Genomic DNA, 12,355 nt, shown 5'->3' with positions numbered 1-12,355 from the left:
ATAAGCATTCCTTTTTGAAGATGGTGGGTCCAACAATTTTCAATTATGGCAGATTTTCAACTATCTTATGCATAAAAGATGAACTCAGTACTTGAATAATAATGAGTTTCTATGCATATTAAATATTTCTGGGTTTGCATTGTAATACTCAAAGAAACAGGTGGTTTTGAAAGTTTTTGGAAGCTAACTATAATTCTTTCTAGATAATAACTCACGAGATGCTACGTTTATTTGATTAAATAATGATATGCAAAAAGAGAATTTCTTGTAAATGTTCTTTATTTAACTTATTAAACAAAGAGAATGATTAAGATGATAGAAAATTGTCTAGACAAATCGACAAAGGTGAAATCCTCGTTGAATGCTTTTAGTTATTAACTTAAGTATGTTTGTATTTCGAAGCAAAAACCAATTTATTGTTTCTGATTTTAAAATGAAACATGTATATATATTAAAGATTTCAATTAATTTATATCGAATATTTTTAGATTATTTTGTTCATGAAATGAAATTTTAAAAGAAAATGATACTGAAGAAAAAATAAATGTATTAAAATAGAAAAGAATTATAAAAGAATATTTAAGCTATAATTTTAACTGATAATTTTACAACATTTTAAAGAAAGGAAATGAATTTTCGAAAAATATATATATATATATATCATTATTTTATTGCATATAATATTGAATTAATAAGTTATTTTGAAAGGACTTTTAAATTATTCAAACACCAAGAATTTGAATAATTAGGAATAAATAGGAAAAATACAAAGATCGAATCATTATATTTTTGTATAAATGTAAACAATTTGTGAAAAACTAATATTTTGATAATATATTAATAGTTTTTTTTATATATATAATTTTTGATCCAAACATGTGAAGGTCACAAAACAAGAAGCTACAGGGTCAATCCATTCAATTGAGCTAAAAATAGAATATGGGTGTCAGAAAATCCATCGATAGCTACGTAAGAAAATCCACGTAACCAGTTAAGGGTTAAAAATATTATGCTGAAATACCTATTATGAGAATAAGTTGCATAAAATATTAATTGAACATTTTAGTGAACATTAACACTAGTGAACCGGCTGGTCACCAAAGGCGACTAGTGTATAATTGAGGAAATTAACTAAGCCTTTATATTTCTCTGTTTTATTGATGTATCGGAATCTTATATAGAGAATACGGGTTATTTTATATGCATAAATTTCAGTAATACCATAAAGATATTACATCGGAAATAAAAATCAAAACATGAAAAACTGGAAAGTCACTAAGCACCTATAACTGATCATACAGAAAATAAATATGGGGTGAAAAAATGTTTTTTTTTATTTAAAACTAAAACACTGAATAGTTCAAACTACATTTTAGCTGAAAGTTATTTATTCTTATTTATTCTGGAGCTTAATATAACCTTTACAAAATAATTTATTCCATCAGTAATAAAACATGTTATGTTAATTTCATCTATGATTCTTAGTACTTCCTTGTCAGATTTGTTAAAATACTAAAATAAACCATATTTTTCTTTAAGATTTATAGCATGCACATTTTTCGATTTAATGCGGTTATATATTTTCAATTTTATATTGCAATTCCTTTTGGTATCATGGAATACATATTTCTACCCAATTTCCAAATTAAATTTCTCTTCTTTTCCTGTTTTCTGAAACAGTAATTTTTTTAATTGTGCAAAATTACAATTTAAGAATGTCTCAATTACAAAAATTCAAGCAATTCTTTTTCGTTGTATTTCCTTAAAATCATTCAAAACTTAATTTCATAAGCATACTATGATAATTACGAATCAAGTCTTCCGCTATAAAAGCAATAAGACCGTTATTTCCTATTCTTAATCAAATGACGATAAGGTTTGAAAATGAATTCATTTAGTATGAAATAAGGCGAAATGCGAGAAAAAAAGTTGAAATAGTTTACATGTGAAAAAAATATGTATGTGTGTTTATACTAAACAATGTTTCTATCCAGTAACTAAATGGCCTCTTAAAATACAATCTTTGGTAAATGTGCCAAAATTAATAAAAAATGAAATGATTTTCCATTATACCTAAAGGAAAATATTTTCTTTTACGAATCTAATAATATTTCTTTATGTCAATATTTGGCCAAAATTTAAAACTAAAAAAGAATGAGAAAATCCGGAAAATATATAAATTCGATAATGATCTTGATTAATGATAACGATTTTGATAATGATAACGATTTTTCGTATAGGTGAATAAGGCATATCCAGAAAACGGGAAATAACTGGAAACTATTGTTATTTATGCATCATCTTGTGTAGGACACCTGGTTATATTGGACCTCTTCGTCCTTTAATTCCTTTAGAGTTGTAACGGAGTTTTGTTGCTTCAGGTAGAACAATTTCACCATTAGCGCTTCTTCTTGCAACGTAGGCATGACGAACAGAGAAGAAACTAATGTCCGTGCAGAATCCGCCTTCTTTTTATCCAAAGAAAAATGGCAATAGACATGCGATGTAATGCAACTTATGTTTCACATTTTTCAATACATGAAAATAAATACCATTTGTGTTACAGCGACATCTACTGGTAAATTTTTATACTAATTTTTTAATTAACAAATGTAAAGCGTATCATCTGAATAATCGTAGTTCAATTTTTATCTTATTTGGACCGATATAACGCACTTTAGAACCCACTGAAGTGTCTAACTTATTTCTTGCTAACCCTGATATATTTCCGAAATCACGATATAATATAAAAGCTATATATTTTAAAAGTATTTTTGCCTTTTTATTGCATTTTTATAAATACATTTTATAGATATTAAGAAAAATAAAATTAATCCTTTAAGAAATTAATTTTTGACTCTCTAGCAAAGCCTCTTCTATTTTGTCGGACAATTCTAAACAGTGGAATAAAGTTATAGGTTAAGGAACAATTAGTTACCTTAAAAGATAAATTTGTCAACTTTGGAGAGCAAAAAATAAATAAATAAATAAAATAGAAAGGAAGAAAGAAAAGAAACAACTCATTAAAAACTTAAATTGAAAAAGAATAAATTGCATTGTCGCTTTTTATTTCCTCTTTTCTTTTTTGTGATTTGGAAGAAAACTTCCTAGAATTCGCTGGAATGATGGAAAGCAATTTTCTTTTTTGCTTAAAAACAGTTTTTGGAAGTTTAGGTGCAATATATATATTTTTTTAAGACAAACAGAGTTTTTCGGAATGGCTTATAGCAATGTAAATTGTAGCACAATTCCACTCTTAATTTTTTTTTAATATTAGTAGTGATTAATTATTCTGTGTCCGGTCTTTCATAGATTTTATTGCATTGTAAATAAATGCAACGAAGTCACTTAACTTCAATTATTCCTATTTTCTAACTTATCATAGCTATAAAAGATGAGAGCTAAAAAAATCTCTAAACGTTTATATATCAGATAATTTTTTAGACCAACATGGAGAAAAGAAGGATGTTGCCTCCAGCACTAATTCCGCTCGAAAACTTAAGAAAAACTGTTAATAGAATTATTAAAAAAAATCCTTAGTCATGTTTGTTTTCCCATTTTAAAGACAAAAGCATTTTTTAGTCTTTTGAACCCATCTTTAAAATTTACACATTATTTTTTTCATGAATAGACAATATCCAAAACTTCTTCGTTTGATGCTGAAATTCCTTCTACAGAATGTACGCTTTGACTTATGAGAAATAACATATTTTATAAGTTGTTTACGAAATTTTATTATTAAAATTTTATTAAAAAAATTTATTGATTTTTAAATAACAAAAGGGTCTTCAAAAATTATTCAGCTGGAAAAATGTAATTAATCTGGAAAATTAATATCACCTTTTAAATAAAGATATAATTAATTATGAATAGTTTAATGCATTTACTGTAAAAAATAATTTTTGAATACGATTGTTTTTCTTTTATATTATAGCAAAAATTGCTGTACATAAATAATTGTGATAAATGCACTAAGCATTAAAAAATATATAAATGTATATATAGTAAAATCATATTAAAATCGAACCTAAATTATAGCATTAATTTTTATTTGATAAAATTTTACGTGTGTAAAATAAGCCCTTCTGATAAAATTATTAATAGTTTTTATTGTTGAAAAAATAGTCAAACGCATAATATTAATTAATTTTAATTTTTTAATAATATTTTTTTCCCTCTAATGCTGAATATTTAATTTTTTTTCTCTATTTTAAAAATGAAATTAAATATTTCTGCTCAAAATTATGCTAAAAATGCTAATTTTAGCATAATTCAAATTTATCAAGATATCAAAATTATGCTAAATTTTGATATCGCAATTTAACCAATTTCATTAAAATTTTATACTCTCTTTTTTCTTGCAGCAATTGAGAAAGTAAAAGAGAAATAAGAATGTGAGATGCAAAAGAAAGAGGTTTATTTGAATAAAGTTTTATACATTTATATAAATGACAATCATTAAACGTCTATATAATTTTTGAACAGACTAAGTTAAAATAGCTAAATTTCCAAATGACATCAATTTATAATCCTTATAAATACATTTTTATAAAATTAGTTTAAATTTGTTCATATTTTAACTAAAATAGTTTGCAGTTTTTCTGTATTTTATTTTTAACAAAAACTTGAAGAATCACTTGAATCAAAGTACGATATTTATTTTTCTTAAATAATTAAACATACCTACTAACACCCACGTGATTTAGTTTTAGCAATCTTTCCAAGGAAGACTGACTCATATTCCAGAAAAAAATCTATTAATTAAATACACAGGTTATGGAAGTAACTATACCAAATGGATGGCCTAAATTTAGTATAATTATGCTCCGAAGATCAATTTTTTGATCAAATCTATCTCTCTCTATATATATATGTTATCATCATAATTATCAATATACAAATGTGCTGAGTATTTCTATAAATTTTTTCTGAAATTATTAAGAATTGATTATTTATTAATATATATATATATATATATATATATATATATATATATATATATATATATATATATATATATATATATATATTGAAGATTTTCCATAAACTTCAATTTGCTAATTTTAAAATTAAAATGCTATATTAAACTGAGTGTAAACTTCTTTATCCACCTGTGCATATTCGCATCAAGATCTTGTTACATTCGATAAGAAAATTATTTATAGCTGTCCGATTTTTATAATTAATTTTTCTATGATGGTGTATTATACTAAAAATTCTTTTGTTAAATGCAATTTCTAATTTCAAACTTTGATAGATCTATCTTTTTTTATAAAATTTAAAAATAGAATGCAAAATTGAAGAGTATATTTTCGTTATAGAACTGTTTGATTGGAAACAAGAAATAAGAGGACACTATCTAAAGAAATTAATTTAATAGTTCATTTAATTAATCTGTCAGAAGAAATTATCTTAACGGTTAAAAATAAAACTTAAAAAAATCATTTAAAACATTTAATCATTTTATGTAATAAGAAATAAATAACTAAAATTAATTTATATGTTTTTTTTATCTCGAATAAAAGTATTAAACAATAAAAAAAGAAAGCAGTATGGAAAATAATATTGCTATTATATAATAAAAGGAGAGTGGTACATAAACTATATAGAGGATACATTTTAGATGTTTAAGAGTCACAATAAAAAAAATGCCGCGCATTTTCTTATTATCTTGCTTATACCAATTATGATCCCAGAAACTATCTAAAGTATTTGAAAATATGTTAATGAACTTATGTGATTGAATTTGTGTTTTCTGTGTGCCCAACATTCTTCTGTGAACATTTTCAAATAATCCTAATAAAATGATTTAAACGTTAGTTGAACAGAATTTCATTGATTTGAATGCAACTTCTATTTGTTGAGGCTTGCTGAATACTGAAAATCAGCAAATTTCATATAAAGATTCAAATAAAAGTATTCCAGTTCAATACCAGGTGAAAATTTTAATCATTTATATATTTACTATGATATTTAAGGTACAGAACTGACTAATGTTTTATTGAATTCTTGCTTATTTATTGTATGCTATTATTTGACACATATTTCTATACAAATTATACAGATATTTTATTAAGTTTTTTTTATTATTATTTGAAACACCTAAAGCGCTTAAAATGGCATCGTAATAAAAATTAAATACATTTTGCAGTAATTAATTCAAAAATAATATATTGCTTTAATTCCAAAGTCACACAAACAATTGCAAAATAAATAGCATTAGAACAATTTCAATTTAAAAATTAATTAAGTTAAAAAAATTAATTTTGAACAGTTTTCACAAGCTAAGAAAGATCCAAGGCTTTAAGAAAAACCTTTCAATGACTGTAGCCGTAAGTATTTGAAATAATTCAGATTAAAAAAAACTATGAGCGGTTTATATTCATTATGATATTGCCATAAAATATGAGATAAATCCCCAACGTTTATATTCAAGATATTACATTAAATTTAACACTACTTCCAATACTTTCTTAAAATTGTATACATTTTGAGCTTTCAGGTTATCTGTTTGATGCAAGAGTTATTGATCGAAAATTATTCATACGAATTCTTGCATATGAAAAAAAAAAACCATTTCTGCAATTCAATGATGAGAATATCGTTTCCTTTTATAAAATGTTTATTCCAAGTTCTTTCAAACTTTCTTTAAAAATGATTAAAAGTATTAATATTAATTTTTAAAACGCAAAGTTCGAATAGAATGACGTATTTAAGAGGACGTATGTAAAGAAATGATTTTTTTTTATATCCTTCATTTAAAATGAAAAAAAAAATTAAAAAGTAATTAGCACAATGAAAGCTTTTAGCTCATTATTTAAATTCTGATTAATTATATGTATGACATAAGAAATATATTGAAAATATTTCCTTAGTGTAAAAAAAATGGCATGAGAAGTAACAGTAATGCAAAAAATTGAATCTGCATTTATCATAATGATTTATTTCGTATAGAAAATCAATTTTTATATTTGAATATGAAATCAATTCTTTAGGAGAAATTATGTCATTTTAGACATTATTTTCGCAAATTTATTTCCTTTTTTGCAAGTTATTCATTTCTTCTTATCTTATTCCATATGGATATCAATGTCTAGAATTAATAAATTATGAGGATGTTATTAATAACTTCACATAATTGGATGAAAACATTGTTGAACATCTCTTCAGAAAGAAATGCTGAAGTAAAATATTCAGTTTCATTTTAAATCATTTATAAGAAATATTGCAATCTTCCCAAAGATATTTCTCCTAATTCTTGTGTATGCTACTTAGTTCTAAAACAACAATTTTTATCATTGATACGTAGTAAAATATTATTAAAAGGAATAACTACTAATTTTGTTGAGCAGCATATCAAGGCCAAAGTAGTTAATTTTGAAATTATCTGAAATTTTGAACCTCAAATTTAATATTTAAAAAGGTAATGCAACAACATGAACTTCATTCAATTATGAATTTGAATTTCATAGTAATCACGCCATTAAAGACCACTAGATGTATTTACAAATTTATAATGTGCTTAATTTGACAACTATAAAATTTATTTACTATAAAAATGCTCGTTCAAATATTTACTTACATTGCGTAAATTTTACAACATTTAAATAATCTATAAATATATACTTATTGATAATTTATTTAAAATTATAATTTATATAATTTTAATATTTTTATAATTTATTTATTATTTAATATTTCCCATAATTATAAAATATTTTCAACTGTTGTTTATTACATCAAAATAAATTTACGTTGATCCATTCCGATTCAAAATAAAATAAATGCAATGTAATACCATTTTATTTGTTATAATACAACTCAACTACGCTGTGTTCAATTTTAACATGCATTGTCTATATCAAGCAAAATAAATAAGGAAAGAAAATTCTGTGAAGAGTATTCAAAACTCGGTTTGATGAGAAAAGTTTTGGATTATTTCTTTCTCTCTTCATATAGGCACGACCTGTTGAAAAAAGTAAGACGCAAAGAGAAGTTTCGAAGATGTTTAGTTGCACTCAATTGCTTTGAAAGCCTAAGGATATGTCGGAAGAATATTACTATAAATTTCACTATTAAAGACGGAATTTACAAAATTTCTGAATAACGGATGAGTTATTTAATGGAATATTTTATATTTTTTATCGAGATACTTCAATATAAAAGATGTGGCAATTGAAATATGCATTTGCAAACTGAACGTTATTTCTTTTTTGATTTATTGTTGTTAATTCCAACAGTTCATTCAGAAGTTTAAAGAATTGAGTTTCGATGCTTAAAGTATTGATATATAAGTAAGCACAAATAGTTTCTATAATTTCCTTTACAATTAAACTGAAGTAAAAATAAGCATATATATCCTCATATTAATATTTATTATGTTATAATTACTTGTTTTATCCTCTACATTATTTTTCACTCAATATCATTGATAGAAAAATATATTTGCTTTTCTGTTACATAAGATTAACTGTTTATTGTATGCGATTGCATAAAGTAAATTTGCAGAAGTTTCTTTAAAAATGTTTTAAGGAAATTTGCAATTCGTAATCGAAGGGTTGGCATCCACTTTTTAGCCAATCTCAGCATTTGGTTAAATTACGAATGTGTCTCAAAGTTTGATTGAACTTAAAATAGGAATTTCCTTACATCGTGAATAATTATTATGCATCATATTAAATAAAATTAATGACTTATAATAATGCATAACTAATTGTAACAACACATATGTGACAGATGAGAAGTAATCTATCAGAATTTCATTTGAAAAATATTCCCCAGAGCATTCAATTGCATCTATAGAAAATAAATTCAATTGTAACTAAAATCTAAGTATATTTTTTTAAAAAAAATCAAATTCTTGTTATAGTTTAGAATGTTGAAATTTCAAAAGAATAATCAAAATTCTAAATACCAGATAGGAAATAATCTTTTAAAACGATTTAGAGTGAAACGTAATAAACACAAATCGAAATAAGCGATATTTCATCTCATTTGTTTAGAAAAAAGCGGAAATGAAATATTTATTATGGATTACAGAGAAAAGAAAGAGAAGAAATGATGGGTCTAAGGAAGTTTTGTGTAGAACAGAGGAAAAAATAGAAAATGAGTGATAAGAAATATATCGATATTGAATTCCATATAAAGAAAATGTTTACAATTTGTGAATTTGTATACTTTATTTCTTTTTTGCCATTTTTTTGCATACCGCTAAATGTGTAACCAAATATATAGCCATATATTTTCTTTCAGATTTCTGTATGATAAAACGAAAAAAAGGCGGAAATAGGGTTGGTGTAATATGTGATGCAGAAATGATGCAATATATGGCGTAAAATTGCATTTTTTAATGGGTGGTGTTATTTGTAATTCTAGATAGATTAATTATAGCAAGAAAATTAGGCCTTGCCCTCATGACTTTATTATAAATTTACGAGGCGATCCCATATTATGTGATGAGTGTAAAATAATCATGAACATTGCAGGCAAATTATTGTTTCTTTTTAAAACACATGGCAAAAAATGGCAGTATATGGCAAAAAAATCACTTGGAAGATATTTTACTTTTCTCCCTTGGATATATATTTTTGTTATATGATAGAAAAAAAATACATAATTGCAAGTAGATCATAAACAATTATTTTTTCTATTAATATAAAAGCATTTTTAAAATTATTATCTGGAAATTATCAAACAAGGATAGTAAATATTTGTTGCCTTTTTGCCTCTATCAATAAAACAAGTTGTGATACAATGCGTGATTTGAGTTAAAATACTTAATTGGTAATTTTCTCAACTCTAAATTAATGCGTGTAATACGGTTTTCCTTTTATTCTATATTCTTTAATTTTATACATTGAAAACCGCAAACATATCATTATTAAATTTGTCATCAAGTATTTAACATTGAAATTTGAAATAAGAAATAATATCAATTGCAAACTTAAATATAGCTTCAAACATATAAAAGCCTTTTTCTTTTGACCCAATTTTTAAAAGTGAGATTTTTCCTGCAAAATTGGCAATAGTTCAAAAATGCGTTACCCTTTAAGATTGCAAAACACATTTTACCACAGGTCTGAGCCATGAATATATACTTACTCAGATGTTGTAAGTCTCTCAAAAAATGTTAGAAAATTCAAATATAATGAAATCTTATTCAAAGAAATGATTAATTTTTCTTCTAATTTGTGTGTTCTAGGTCAATAATTAGACATGAACAATTATAAAAGGTTATTAGAAAAATCTTGTTTTTTTCTTACATTTGATAGATGACAAATATTATTGTTGAAAAATTTATCAAAGAAAAATTACACTGAAAAAATAACTAAAGCCTTGCAAGTACGAAAAGAAACTTAAGAAATATTGGAACCTTAGATATAGATGAGGAAATTAGTTCTTGAAATAGATTGAAATCTTTCACTAAGACTTGTACTTCCGTTTAAATTAATAACAGATTCATCTTACTTGACTTACTTAGAAAACTTATGAAAAACAATTTTTGTTTATAATTTTGCTCTGTATTTTACCATTTTATCTTGAATAAAAATTTAATTTTAATAAGATTTCAGTTCTATTTCCAATAAGTTGCCACAATACGAATCCAAATGGAGATTCAAAACATATATATTTTTTTTCTTTCCAGAAAAGAAACAAATTAATAATCCTACTCTTAGATATATATTAGTAAATATAATATGTTTAAATGTTAAATTAAATCATGAGAAAATATTTTTTATACTATGCATACATATTATAATAGATATGCAAAAACTTCTTAAAATATAGATTTCAATAATCAAATTCCCATTACACAAAATTAAATCATAATTCAATTCAGCGAAACTGATTGAAAAATGAGATTTAAACTTCATTCTATTGCAATAAAAAATATTCCGTAATATCCATGATTAGTTTAGCAATTATAAAACAGTTAAATTAATATGTTCATTAAATGAAATATTTTCCAGTTTCATGTAGGACTCGTATATTTTCTTTAAAAACTGCTAAAAAGCAAACCTATTTTTTAAAAAAAGGATACGAGTTAATTTAGTTTATGCACATGAGAATTACAAACAGGAAAATAAAAGTTAATATAAAAGATAATGTTATATAAAGATACTTTAAAATGAAAGTTACAGGATAGTAAAAAGAAAGATAACGTTAACGTCAACTCTGTCAAATGTTAAAGTAATGAAAATTAAATATCAATGAAATAAAATAAATTATTTATTTAATCACCTCAGTTTATATACTAAATCTCATTTACCACCATTTTTCTTATTGTATATTCTTGGTACACATTTGGTACGGCCCTTTCCACATAAGAATCAATCTATTCCACCGGTAATATAAAGTTATATTATTAAAGTCTTAATCTTCCTGTAACAAAAAGTTCAACAGTGTTCAAATATGCTAGTTATTGAGAAATAAATGATTGGGAAATAATGCTGATTATATTGTAAAAGATACTTCCAATCATATATTTTGAGTTCGGATTTGCATTTTCCAATGATTTATTTTCATACAGCAAGTATTTTGCATATTTTAGACTCATAATCGTATGAGCGCTACTTCATGTCACAAGAATATCCTCCACTATGTTTACTATCCCTCTAGATGTTTATCCAATTGCCAATTTCAACTCCAGAAGTACTACAAAATTCTGTTGATTTTTTACACTTCTTATCAGCTCATCATACTCCAATTCACAATATGTTATTTCAGAATTTAAGTTATCTGAAAAATTATATTTGCTAGTATCTTAAACGATATGTATTTATATTTCCTTGTATTACTGTAAAAGCAAAGTAATGTGTGTAGAATTGGTATAATCTGTACTTTACAGAGCAATGACCATTTTTTGTCAAGATAAATTAAACGTATAGTTTAAAATTTTATTATCATTGTTTGTCATTTATTATTTAATTTTGCATAGTATTCAGGAGCTTTAAAATGTGATATATACATTTTGTTTTTAAATGATTTGTAACTTTTTCCTATTTATTTTACAGAAATAAATAACATGTTGATATAAAAAAAAATAATTCTAATATTCCATTGATCCTCGTTCACCGCCAAAGTATCTACTAACTAAGCACTGGAACAAAGCGCTTCCCTAAAGATAAATTAGTTACCATAAAAAGAAAAGGGCCTGCCATCTTAGCTACACCAAAGAAAGACAAACAATTCACGAAAAATTCAGATTGAAAAAGAATAAATTGTATCAGTTTTTTCCCTCTTCCCTTATTTCTTGCGTATTTGAAAGAAAATTACAGGAATTTACTTGGATGATCGAAAACCTGTTTAGTTTCAATATAAAAAAATATGCCATAAGTAGTTTAGATAATAAAAA

Source organism: Argiope bruennichi, chromosome 8 (assembly GCF_947563725.1).
Source record: "Argiope bruennichi chromosome 8, qqArgBrue1.1, whole genome shotgun sequence".
Classification (NCBI taxonomy): domain Eukaryota; kingdom Metazoa; phylum Arthropoda; class Arachnida; order Araneae; family Araneidae; genus Argiope; species Argiope bruennichi.
The sequence above is the reverse complement of the archived record's forward strand: the minus strand, read 5'-3'. Positions refer to the sequence as shown.